The sequence below is a fragment of the Chenopodium quinoa genome, unplaced genomic scaffold (genome assembly GCF_001683475.1).
Source record: "Chenopodium quinoa cultivar QQ74 unplaced genomic scaffold, ASM168347v1, whole genome shotgun sequence".
NCBI classification, from domain to species: domain Eukaryota; kingdom Viridiplantae; phylum Streptophyta; class Magnoliopsida; order Caryophyllales; family Amaranthaceae; genus Chenopodium; species Chenopodium quinoa.
The window spans coordinates 973041-987375 of NW_018744991.1; the positions used below are offsets into that span (position 1 = coordinate 973041).

General features: G+C 35.5%; 1 pseudogene; it reads right to left on the reverse strand.

Moving 5' to 3' along the window:
- Positions 1–1040: 1040 nt before the first annotated feature.
- Positions 1041–8516, reverse strand: LOC110706854 (annotated as a pseudogene).
- Between the last annotated feature and the right edge of the window lie 5819 nt (positions 8517–14335).

Consider the following 14335-nt stretch of genomic DNA (forward strand, 5'->3'; position numbering starts at 1 on the left):
TTTGCTTTTTTTTTTTTTCTTAATTAAGATATGTTTTTCGATAAAAATTAAAATCATTTTTAAAAATTCAACCAATTACAATGCATCATGTGTCATTATTAACTTATCAACAGGTTACCTTCTATTTTGAGAAAATTCCTTTTAAAAGTCGTACTATTATTTTGAGGTAATTAAAAAGCCATTTTATTTTTGAAAATTGGACAAAGGTCTTGTTATTCTTGACAATTTTTCCTAATACGGAACACTAATAATGATACCCCTTATAAACTTTTTTATACTCCCTTTGTATGCTGTATATGTTTAAGACTTGTAGTCGAATCACTTTACCATTTATATACCAAGCAAGCTTGGTGGGGCTCGAACTTGTGACGAGGTAGGGGTATTCCCTTCCTCCCCCTCTACTTTCAAGCGTTGAATGCGGAGTAGGGTTGTTTAATCTAGCCTTTAAAATAATAATAATAATAATTATCATTTCTACTTTGATATTATAAAAATACGCATTGTGACTAATTCAATCAAAGTTTATACTTCGTATTATAACGTTTGGTTTTTATATATTTTTTATTACTCCCTCTATTTCATAATTAACATTACGTACAAAGTAATTGATATATTATTTATATATTAACTTGATTATTTTTTTTGTTTTTTGAACAACATATACGAACTTGATTATGATTTTTTATTAGCATAATATAAAAAAAATGATCATGTCTAATATCTATACTATATATTAAAAGGTGTTACTAAAAAAGATTAGGTGTCACGTGGCACCTTCCTTAAATTCACGTGTTTAAAAATGTAGCCTGTAGAAGATTTGAACCCACCACCTTAAGTTTTACAAGTATAGGGTTAGTCATTGAGTTATTACCATATATTATAAATCATTCTATTAAAGTTAAATATAAATAAGGATTTCAATCATAGAATTGATGAAGTAGCTCGGGACATCGTCCGGGCCAAAAAATTAATTGTTGATTAAATATATTGATCGATATAAAGTGAATATATTGGCGGCTATCATATATGACTGTCGAGACTCTAAATTTATTTTTATAACTTCACCTCTAATTGTGTCAAAGGACGATGTAGTTCGATGATCAATTAATCATGTGACCTATTATTTTTCACAACAAATTTCTTAGTCCTTTAAATTAGGCCTCATAATAAAAGCTGGCTTACACCTTTTTTTTTTCCAATGAAAGTCAGGAAAAAAAACATTAGGAAACCCTCATCACAAAGAGAATTCGTTGCTAATACATTAAAAGAGAGAATGGAAACAAGAGTAATAAATGAAAGATGAGATTAGAAAATAAAATTCAACTTGATAAATACGAAGTACTCCGTAGCAATCAACATAGATAAACAATGATATTATATTACATCGTATATATATACAAAAAAAAATTAATAAGATATACGTAGTATACTCCATATTTTATAAAATGCGACCTAATTAATTAATTTCTATTTGAATGGTGCTTCATAGAATGAGCAGAGAAGCCTTTCTTAAACTTGGTTGGTGCAGGTCTAATCCAGGCTCTTCCACCAATCATGTCCTTGCTTAGGAATGGTGCAGCTTCATCGTTAGTGAGACTCTTCGACCATGAAACCCTCATTGCTCTATTAGACCCTGGTCAATAGCATTCGTATTCTCCATACACCACATTACTACAACACAACATAAAATACCAAGAGTCCAAGACATTACTATCATTATTATTATCCAATCAAAGCTTATGCAAAGTCACAAGAGAGGGCGAAGGAATGAAAGAAATCTCAGCTCCGTGCCACTACACAAGTTATTTTAATTCTTTTAATATTTGTTTGTTCATTTCAAAATCAAATGAACATAAAGAAACCACTCTTAACTAGGTGCACGTCATGTACCTAGACGTATATAAAAAGGTTAGGAATAAACTCAAGTGGGTCAGTGGTTGATTTGAATTGATCAGCAACCTCAAAGTTACACTAAAGTACTAAACTAAGCCACTTAAGATTGTAGGAAAACTACTTATGCCTTATTAATTGTGATATGATACCTCCATATTATTGGCACGAATTGAAAAAAAAAAAACCTTTAAATTTAAATAGTACTCTATATATATGCATATATATAGTTATATACCTCTCTTTTTTGGGATCATTCCAGTTATTCCATCCTTCAGGCGAAATTACATTAGATAAGTAACTTAGTGTATAAATAACCCTCGAATGTGCTCCCTATGGCCTTCCAAGGTCAGCTGTTCCAACCCCTTTGCCGGTGATTTTGCATCCCAGGAAGATATAACCAGTATTTTCCCACGGTGTCTCCCTCCTTTGGGCAATAATAGCTCCATTTCCGGTTGTTAACACCGAATGTATATGACATTTCTATAAATTCATAGAAAAATACGAACAATAATTAGAAAACACTGGTGCAAATTGATAATAAATATAAACATTCTCCATCTCTCCATTTTTATTTATTTTGTTACAATGCGATAATATAGTACTCCATATTATAAAGGTCTTGTTATCTTCAACTTATATAAGAAATCAACTTTGATAAACTACGACAAATAGTTCAATTTAATTGAAACAAATGACCAAAGTTTCGTAGGAATTGATCGAATTGAAGCTTACCTCAAAGAGAGAAGCAGCGTTGCTACAAATGAAATCAGTGGCTCCTTTAATGTAACAATTTTTGTAATAGTGTCTTCCAACATCATCAAGGAGAGTATCCTGGTATGAAATCATCCTACAGCCATAGAAAGCTGCCTTATCCCCTGCCACTCTCAAAGCAACCCCCTTCCCTCTTGCCCCATACGTATTCTACACGTACATATTCGAGAGAAAGTTTAATTTAGTACTCGTACTAATTATTATAATAAAAAGTATAGAGCATCCTAAATATAAACTTTTACGGAGTACACATGTTAATGCTTAGGATATCATAGAACATATACTTGTACATGATTAATAATACTACAGAGTTAAAAGACGGTTCTTTTTAGGGAAAATTCTTGTGAGCGAGAGTATACTTGGAAGAAAATTATCTATCTTTCATCACATGCAACATACACTAGAGCTTTTATTTGTGTGCTCGATTGCTCGAATGTTGTGTGGCATGTATACTAGTACTTGTAAAATGTATATATGACATAAAGTATAGAAATTTGCATAAGACTATAGTGTAGAAATAAACTTGCCTCGAATGTAAGGTATCGCCCCACAAAATTAGAAGCCAAGACAGAGCTAGTAGGGGAATCATAAATGTGATCACCATTAGCCCAAGTTATTATGGTGTCCTTTGCTTGCTTTCCACTTAGAGTTATGTAGGGCTTATCAGCTGGCACAACAATCTTTTCACTGCAACAAGGATTTGCAATAATAATAATCATGCAAACATCCAAAACATAATTAAGCCTCTACAAGAAAACAGCTGAATTCTGACGGACTTATTCCGTCGGAAATAGGGGAAAATCCGTCGGAAAACGGCATACCGACGGAATTCCGTCGGAAACGGTCTCTCGGAACAGCCCTTGTCGGAAATTCGACGTTTTCCGAGGGAAATTCCGTCGGAAGCCACTTTTCCGACGGAATACTTTCTGTCGAAGCTGGTTTTGACTTTAACCGAAATTCCGTCGCAAAGTTCCAACGGAATTTTCCGTCGGAGCTGAAGTGGATTCCGTAGGGTAATATTCCGACGGAATATTCCGTCGGAAGGGGAATATTCCGACGGAAATTTCCGTCGGAAAATTGAATAAAAAAAAAAAAAAACCATCCCCCACCAGCCCTGTACCACCAGCACACACCACCAGCCACCCCCCACCTGCCCCCTACCACCTTAACCCACCTCACCTGACCCACCACTAGCCCCTTACCACCAGCCCACCCCACACCAGCCCCCTACCACCTGCCCCCCCTCACCTGACCCACCACCAGCCCACGCCACTAGCCTCCTACCACCAGCCCACCCCACACCAGCCCCCTACCACCAACCCACACCCACTTGACCCATCGCCCTCCCGACCTCACCGAAACCCACAACCCCACCTACCACCTTAACCCACTGCCCCCATCCCCCAGCCCACCTCCCCACCTCACCGAAACCCACAATCCCACCTACCACCTTAACCCACTGCCCCCATCGCCCAGCCCCTCCACCACCTCACCAGACCCACCCACCCACCTCCCCAACTACCACCTTAACCCACCTCCCCACACCGAAACCCACCTAACCGAAACCACCCTAAAGAACACCGAAACCCACCTCACCACCACCGAAACAACCACCAAAAACATAAAAAACATCCATACTTCACCAACACCATATATTGCAAAAAAACTAGAAAATTCAACAAATTAATTAAAATCAAAATTTAGAAGAAAAAAAAGAGAAACATACCTTAATTTGAACAAAAAATACGTCGAAATTGGGTTTATAAGGTCAAATTCGACCATGAAAACTCTAGATCTAGAGTTTTCATGGTCGAATTTGACATAAAAACCTTGATTTTCATGAGTTTCCACTGAATATCTTGAAATTATCTTCGATTGCCAAAGAAAACGAAAAAAAAAGAAAGAGGGGAAGAGGAAAGAAAAACAGGGAAGAGGAGAGGAAGGAGAAAGAAGGGAAGAGGAAGGTGTTGCGTGCGCCGAACGAGGAAGGAGAAGGGAGGAAAGGAAGGAGGAAAGGAAGGAGAAAGAGGGGAAGAGGAAAGAAGAGAGGAGAGAGAAAGAGAAGGGAGGCGGGGAGAGAGAAAGAGTGTATGGGTTTTTAGGTTTTCTTAGGTTTTAAAGAGTGTTTTTTGTTTATTATTTAAAGGGTTTGTTTTTTTTTTTTATTATTTAATTATTTCCGACAGAATATTCCGTCGGAATTTTCCAACGGATTTTAATTCTGTTGGAAAATTAATGTTTCGACGGAATATTCCATCGGAAACTTCCGACGGATTTTATTTCCGTCAGAATATACATTTTCCGACGAATATTTCCGTCGAAATGCCCATATATTCAGACGGATTTGTATTCCGTAGGAATTCCATCGGAAATTTCTGACGGAATATAAATCCGCCGGAATTTATAGCATTTCCGACGGAATTTTGTGTCCGTCGGAATCTGGCCTTTTTCTTGTTGAGCTCAAATTAAACATGCAACCTCACACCAACCAAAATTATTACTTGAATCAATTAGTTATAAGAGAAAATAATACAGTTATTAGGGTTGAGCAAAACTATCTAAAAATCCAAAAATCCGATCCGTATTCGATCCGAAAATTATGGATAACCGATCCAAAATCAATTTTGGATCAGACATTCGATCCGAAAAAATCGGATATCGAAATATTGAATTTTGGATATCCGATATCCGAAAAAATCAGATTTTGGATATCCGATCCGATATCCGAAAAAAATCGGATATCCGATCCGATATCCGAAAAAATCGGATATCCGGAAAAATACCCGAAACCAGCAAACCTTAAATACTTGCAAAAGCCCAAATACCCCCAGAGGCCCAAATAACTAAACCAGCAAACCCTAACTCATTCCCTCAAAATACAACTCCTAACCCACCGCCACTCTCTCTCTATCTTCTTTCTCCTCTCTCCTCTCTCAGTCTTTCCTCTCTGTCGTCCTCACCGCCACCTTCAATATCTTCTCTCTCCTCTCTCTTCTCTTTCATGCTCCATTCTCCTTCTTCAATATCTGTGACCCCACCGCCCACCTGACCAGCTTCCTCCTTCGATTCTCACGGCTGGTTCACCAGCGGTCCTCGCAACGCCTTCCTCGAACCACCGTCATCAACAACTGCAACCATACGCATCATCGCTAGCTTGACCTTCGAACTCGCAACACCAACAATGGCTTTTCTTCTCAATGACAATTAAATTTTCTTTGTTTTGTTTTTTTGTGACAATTAGCTTACAGATTTGTGTCAAATTTCTTTGTACTTGGGTTTATGTAAAATTTCTTTTCTTGTAATTTGCAAAAATTATTTGTTGGATAATTTTTAAATTCTAGTGTATTTTTTATTCTTCTGATTCAAGTAGCAATGAATTAATTCTTTTAGTGAATTGATGTAGTATTAATTTTCTTGCTCAAGTTCAATTCAGCGAATATATCAATGCCTTTCAAAAAAAATTTAATTTTGCCATTAAATAGGTTCTGATAGATATTGAATATCCGAGCTAGCCGATCTGAAATTTTCGGATATCTGGATATCGGATATCCGAAAAATTTCGAATCGGATACAAATATCAAATATGGGAATTTTTGGATACAGATATCCGATCCAAAATCCAATTTTGGTTCGAATATCCGATCCGTGCTCACCCCTAAAAATTATAGTATCCTCCTAGAGCTATTCAATTCCTACGAAATCAAATGCGTTTTGGAAATAACTCATATTTTTCACATCTAGCTAGTAGTCATTAGTGAATTAATAATATAGTGTTCGGTCTTAAAAAAAATAAAAAAAACTGTGTAATTATAATCGATCCTAGGAAGAAAGTAGATGTTCCAAAAAATCTCTCCATGATCGATCCAATATTCATTACCACTCAATATACTCCGTATAATCGTATATCCCTGTGGAAAGCAATAAGTACCTGGAGACCTAGAGTACTTATTATGGAGTAATTATTATAAATTACACATATTAATCATTATCATGTCATGTATTAGAAAATATATCATCTATTTAATTTTTTTTTTGAATTGCTACCCCTTCTAATATTAGATAAAGATTTAATTGTGTGCTACTCTAAGAACACTAATTATTAGTTAGGTGCTTAGGTCTAAATGAGTTAATCGTATTTCTATATAGATTAGTCTTCTAGCCCGTGCAATGCACGACTTATTCGTAGGTACTTGGACAAAAAACCCGTACCCCAAAAGAAATAAATTTCGTTTTTGGTATGGATTTTTGTCGGTAAAAAAAATCCAAATAGAATAAATGGATTCAAATGGAATATTCTGAACTATATCAATAACCTAGAGGTCCTAGACCCATACTGCGAGTGGTTTCATGCCATAGATAAACTCGAACACTTAAAAAATTCCGTTGGACAAGCCGATTCACATCTCTTACAACCGACACAATCTTCTGTTCTTGGAGCAGAAGTTATTTGTTTCGCTTTACATCCATCATATCCCAAGGTATCATTTCTAATACATCAGTGGGACAAGGTCGGATACATTGAGTACACCCTATACATGTATCATAAATTTTAAATAACTTTTAAGAGATATTAAGTTGGAGGAGAATGAACTAAACAACATTAATATGTATTGGCTTGTGGCTATTATTTTTATTTTTTTTTATTATATGTTAGAAAGGGGATTAAAAGGATAGGTTTTTTTTTTGGTTCCAAAAAAAAAAAGGATATGTTTTTATTTTTATTTTTTATTATATGTTAGAAAGGGGATTAAAAGGATAGGTTGAATAAGGTGACATGTAGCATTATTCAACAAAAAAAAAAGGTGATACGTGGCAATGAATGCACGATGGTTTGTGTTTTTAAAGATTAAGTATAGATGTGATAAACAGAACAGAAAAAAGTCAAATAAGTTATGCGTGGCAGTACGTAGTAGGGCTGTAGGCCAGGGGTTGGATTTTCTGGCTAATTTTTGGATTATATATCATAAGACCTAAATAAGAGTAAGCATTTTATGAAGTCTTAAAAATGGCTGTTCTCCCTTTGTCCCTATTTTTTGCCCCATTTGACCTTACATGGTCTTTAAGACGTGTCTTTAAAAGTATATATCTTTATTTCTATGCATGTAAAAATTATAAAAACTTGATTAGTAAAATATACAATGAGATGATTCTAACAAGATCCACATGAATATTTTATCACTTATATATTAACAAGATTTCATTGTCAAAGTTTTACAAGATTGACCTATATATTTGTAACGGGACAAAAAAATAAGGGATGGAGGGAGTATTATTTAGAATGAATATCCTTTAACTTAAAAAACATTCACATTTCTAAATTCTTGTACACGTCGTACACCATATATATAGAATCAATGAATCTTGCATGCATGCAATCAAACTTAGCTTGCAAATAAAAATTACCTATAATTTCCGGGCTTAACCCAAATATAAACAAACTCAGTATTATTAGAAGGCACAGCATCAATTGCATCTTGTATCTTCTTATAGTCACCGTGACCGGATTGATCTACTCTAATAAGAACCGCCACGGACGGGTCCGTGGGAGCAGCCGAAGACGAGGAGGAAGCCATAAGTGTGGATAAAATGAAGAAGAGTACAATATTTTCAAACAAGTGAACAATGTGGTTGTAGTAGTAACGATGATTATGATAGTATCGAAGATGTTTAATATAAAGGCCACAACCTCCTCCCATGCATGTGCGCATGTGATTGGTTTCTTGCAAACAAAATTCTCCTTACTCGATGGAAGTGCAAAAGGGTTAGAGTTGAATAACAAAGCTAAGGAAGTATGGTATGTGCAATTAATTCCCTCAATTATTATTGCTCAAGATTATTAAGTAAAAGGTACGTGTTTGTGAAAGTATTTACTATACATGTTTTTTAGAGTATATTAATTTGTACGTATAATATAAGGTTTTGACGAATTATCTGTATATGTGATGATTGCTGACTTTTTATGTAATGGTTATTATTATATGATCTTCATGTAGTTAGCCGATTTCTTACCAACAACGTACAAGCATGCATACATGGTAGCTTTAATTTCTACGTTTTAGTGTCATCACTCATGATTAGAATTTTATAACTTCTTGGCATATTAGCTAGTGTTGAATTGACTACCCAATGTTTTGATGATTGACTTAAAAAAACAAACTTTGACTAATGAATGCTTAAGTCATGATTGAACAGAAGATTCAGGTGAACAAAACTAAATGTTCCGGAGTAGGAACAAAAGAGTTTGGAAGTCTTGATGGAATAAGCAAGCTTTCAAGATATCCTCACAAGCTTCAATACTTAGAATATTCATGTACGTACCTGAGAAGCAAAGTGTTGGAAGGAATATAAATAAGAAACTCGAAGTTCCTGAAGGAACCTGGAGTTCCTGAAGGAACCTGGAGTTCCTGAAGGAACTTGATGGCTGGCTCAGAAAAAGTTTTACGATTGTTTTAAAACAGTTTTTAAAACCCTTAAAATTAGGAAAAGATAAAATCAGTTTGAAAAGATGATTTTTGGAAATAAAATAATAGATAAATAATTCTTTAATTCAAATAGATAAGTTTGTTATTTTAAATTAAATAATTATTTAATTTTATCTTCTTTAAAAATATCTTTTTCTTTAAATAAATATTTACCTTTTAAATAAATATCTTTTTAACTGATTTTGACTAAGTAAATTCTGTTACCTTATTTTAAGGAATCAAGTTGAGAGAAGTCAGGGGAACCACAACCCACAACTCCCTCAACGTTACTCTGACTATTCCAGTCAAGGTAAACGTGAGATCATGGGAGGAGTGGGAACTTGGTTGAGACTTCTAAAGAGCTTTCTATAAATAGCTCTCGATGTTGATGTTTTAAAGTGTGGAAAACAATCTGAGTTTTTGAGCAAAGAGTTTCTAAGTGTTTTCAAAGTTGGTTTCCTTCCATCCTTGAGCTTCTTGAGTGCATAAGGAGATTCTTGTAATTACTCTGTAATTGGGGATTAGGGCTGTGAGAATTGTAAAGTGTGAGGCTTGAGAGAGTTCTTCATACTGTACAAGTGATTCGGAGTTGAATCACAAAGAGTGAGAAACTGTGATTGAGGGATCACAGTTGGGTAACTTGAGTTCCTCAACGGAACTTGAGTCTAGGCAGAATATTAGTGTGTGTAAATCATTTTACATAGTGAAAGTATTCATTGCCTATTTCGAAGTGTCTTCACTCTTAGTAGATAAATTAATTCCGAAAAATTTTCTATAGTCTACTATTCACCCCCCCTCTTGTAGTAGACACTGTTCTATCAATTGGTATCAGAGCAAGGAACTCGGAAAAGCAGGAAGCCCTGTCAAGTCAAGTTCCTGGAGGAACAATGTCTAAGGACGAGAGACTAGCTGAAGGTTACTCTACACAAAGACCTCCACTCTTCAATGGGAAGTACTACGCCTATTGGAAGACAAGGATGGAGATGTTCATACAGTCCGAGAATTATCAAGTCTGGCGAGCTATCGAAGTAGGATATTATGAGGTAACAAAGACAAATGCAAAAAATGAGGTAATTCCTAAAACTATCTCTGAATATGATAGAAGCGACTTTGAGAAGAAAAAGATTAACGCTACTGCTAAAAAAACTCCTAGTTTGGGGTTTAGGGCCAGATGAACACACACGTGTTATGGGATGTAAAATAGCAAAAGAAATATGGGATTTACTCAAAATAACCCACGAAGGAACTCATGAAGTCAAACGTTCTAAAATTGATATACTGCTTTCTAAATATGAACGATTTGAAATGGGTTCAAAAGAAACTATTCAAGATATGTTTACTCATTTTAAAAATATTACTAATGAATTAGTTTCTCTTGGTAGATTTATTCCTATGGATGAACAGGTACGCAAAATTCTAAGGAGTCTTCCTGAAGACGAACACTGGAGATCCAAGGTGGCAGCTTTGCAGGAATCAAAGGACTTTACAACTTTTAACCTTTAACAACTTGCAGGTTCCTTGATAACTCATGAACTTCACTTATCAAACAAAAGTCAAGAAAGCTCAAAAAGCCGAGGAATAGCATTAAAGGTCGGTTGCCCAACCAAGTGAAGAGGACTCCGAGTCTGAAGAGGAAGAAGCTGCTATGCTAGTAAGGAGACTAAAGAAGCTGTACCGCAACAAAAGGTTTGGAGACCAAAGGAAAAGGAACTTCAAGAAAAACCAGTATTCCAAGGAAACTAGAGGATGCCATAAATGTGGAAATACTGACCACTTCATCAAAGAATGTCCCTTTTGGAAATCAGAAAAAGGAAAAGGAAAAATGAAGGAACAAGGAAAATCCTATACTCCTAACTTTTCCAAATCCGATAACAGAAAAACAATGATAGCAGCATGGGGAGACACAAGTTCAGAAGATGAAGAAGAATCCAAGGAAGAAGAGACAGCAAACCTTTGCTTGATGGCTAAGCATATATAGTGAGTCTGTTAAAAGGTCTGATGAGGTAAATCTCGAACCAAAATTTCTAAAATCTCTTTCAAAAGACAAATTAATTTCTTTGCTCTTAGAAACTTTAGATGAATACAAAGAAATATGTCTTAAGCTTGGACAAAATGAAAAATCACTAGAAATCTATAAGGATCATATGAAATATTTGAATAGCTCAAGAACAGATGTTCAGGGAAGATTCTTTGATTTACTTGATAGAAACACCATGTTAAAAGAATCACTGGAAAGAGTCAAAAATGAAAATATCATACTAAATGTTGAATTGACTCAGTATAAATTGTTATGCACTAATATTGATTCTAGCAATGCTCTTCAATTGCTGTTGGTAACATTCAATGATGACCTTGAAAATTTGAAGAAAGATTTACAGGTTTATAAGACAAAAATGAATCCCTTGAAAAGGACTTAGAAAGAGCTAGAAACAACAAAAGTGCATTCCACATGGGAGTTCTAAAGTGGATATCCGAAGCTCAAACCAGAAGGACAGAGGGTTTGGGTTTTAACCACTAAAAGAAGAATAGTGGTAAAAAGAAATGTGGAACTTCCTAATGAGACTGTTTGTTCCTTCTGTGGTAAGTCTGGACATAAAGATAATGAATGTAAATGGAAGGAACTCAAACATACTAAAAACATGAACTATGTGTGGCAAAAGAAAGTTGAGTCTTCTGTGTCAACGCAGGAACCCATGAAAGATGGGGTTCCTGAAACTAACCCTTGAAATCTTTTGCAGGTTGTAGTAAGGGGGAACAACCAATGGTACCTCAATAGTGGTTGTTCCAAGCACATGACAGGAGATGAATCAAGATTTCTCTCACTAACGGACTATACTGGAGGAACTGTGACCTTTGGAGACAACAAGAAAGGAAGCATCGTTGCCATTGGCAAGGTTGGAAGGTCAAGTTCCCAAGCAATCGATAATGTATTTCTAGTCGAGGGTCTAAAACATAGTTTATTAAGTATCTCACAATTCTGTGACAAAGGTAACTCTGTAAGTTTTGATTCTGAAAAATGTAGCATCATACAAAATGACACAGGGAAGGTTCTATTGGAAGGAACTCGGAAAGGGAATACATATATTGTAGATCTTAATACAGTTCCAAAGAACCATTTAACCTGCCTTAGTGTCATTGAGGATGATCCTTTGCTTTGGCATAAACGTTTTGGTCATGCAAGTTTTTCACTAATTGATAAATTAAGAACAAGGAACTTGGTAGAAGGACTTCCTTCAATTAAGTTCCTATGTGATAAAATCTGTGATGCTTGTGTGAAAGGGAAACAGGTTCGATCATCCTTTAAATCCAAGAAGATGGTGAGTTCCACTAAACCTTTAGAATTAATTCATATGGATTTATGTGGTCCTATGAGAATTCAAAGTAGAAGTGGAAAGAAATATGTCTTAGTAATTGTTGATGATTATTCTAGATTCACATGGGTTATTTTTATGTCTAGTAAGGATGAGACTTTTGACGATTTTGTTACATTTTCCAGGAGAATTCAAAAGTCTACAGGTCATCAACTGATACATCTTAGATCTGATCATGGCACTGAATTTGAAAATTATAAATTTGATGATTTATGCAGGGAACAAGGCTTGAGTCATAATTTTTCAGCCCCTAGAACTCCACAACAAAATGGAGTTGTTGAAAGGAAGAATAAAACCTTAGAAGACATGGCTCGAACCATGCTAATAGCAAGTGATCTTCCAAGGAACTTCTGGGCAGAAGCCGTAAATACAGCCTGTTATATAATAAATCGTGTCATGCTAAGGCCTATATTAAATAAGACACCCTATGAACTAATGAAAGGCAGAAAACCAAATATATCTCATCTGAGAGCATTTGGTTGTAAATGTTTTGTGCATAATAATGGTAAAAGGAACATAGGGAAATTTGATGAAAGGAGTGATGAAGCCGTATTTCTTGGTTATGCTACTAACAGTAAAGCTTATAGAGTTTACAACAAACATACTATGTGTGTTGAGGAAAGTGTACATGTAATTTTTGATGAAACTAACCCTTTTCCATGTACATAGGAACATGAAGACTATGATTTTGAGATTGGTATAATTCGCTCTCAAGATCAAGAAGAAGATGCAGTAACATCAAATAAGCAGCCAACTCGAGTAAATGAAAATCAGGAGGAGGAACTCGATGTACATACTGAAGTTCCTTCACCAGAAAATCCTCAAAATGAAGAGGATGCAGAGAACCAAAATCAAGAAGAAAATGAGACAGAAGAAGCAGAAAGCTCAGAAAACAACATCAATCGAGTTCTTGCTCAAACCTTCCAGCCTAAACCCTGGGAACACCAAAAGTCACACCCCCTGGACAAAATCATAAGTGGCCTGAGAAAAGGAACTCAGACCAGATCTCAAATGAGGAACTTCTGTGCCTTCAATGCTTTTCTATCAACTCTTGAACCTCGCAATCATAAAGAAGCCTTAGAGGACCCTGACTGGATCATTGCCATGCAAGAGAAACTCAATGAATTCGAAAGAAATCAGGTATGGCATCTTGAACCTAAGCCACTAGATAAAAAGGTCATAGGTTTAAAATGGGTCTTTCGCAACAAACTTGATGAATATGGTACAATTGTAAGAAATAAGGCTAGGTTGGTTGTAAAGGGATATAACCAACAGGAAGGTATTAATTTTAAGGAAACATTTTCTCCTGTTGCTAGACTTGAGGCTATTAGAATTTTAATATCTTTTGATGCTTTTATGGGTTTTAAACTGTATCAGATGGATGTAAAATGTGCTTTTCTAAATGGTTTATTAAAAGAAACAGTTTACGTCGATCAACCCCCTGGATTCGAGAATCCAAACTTTCCAAACCATGTTTTTAAACTTGATAAGGCTCTCTACGGGCTAAAACAGGCTCCAAGAGCATGGTACGAAAGACTGTCCAAGTTCCTTTTGGAAAATGATTTTAAACGAGGAAAAATTGATAAAACGTTGTTTTTAAAATCTAAAGGAACTCATCTTTTAGTTGTACAGATCTATGTTGATGATATTATATTTGGTGCAACTAATGAATCTTTGTGCAAGTACTTTGCTGACTTGATGTGCAGTGAGTTCCAAATGAGTATGATGGGGGAACTCAACTTCTTTTTAGGACTGCAGATCAAACAAATAGAATCTGGAATTTACATACATCAGCAAAAATATGTCAAGGAACTCCTGAAAAAGTATAACCTTGACAGT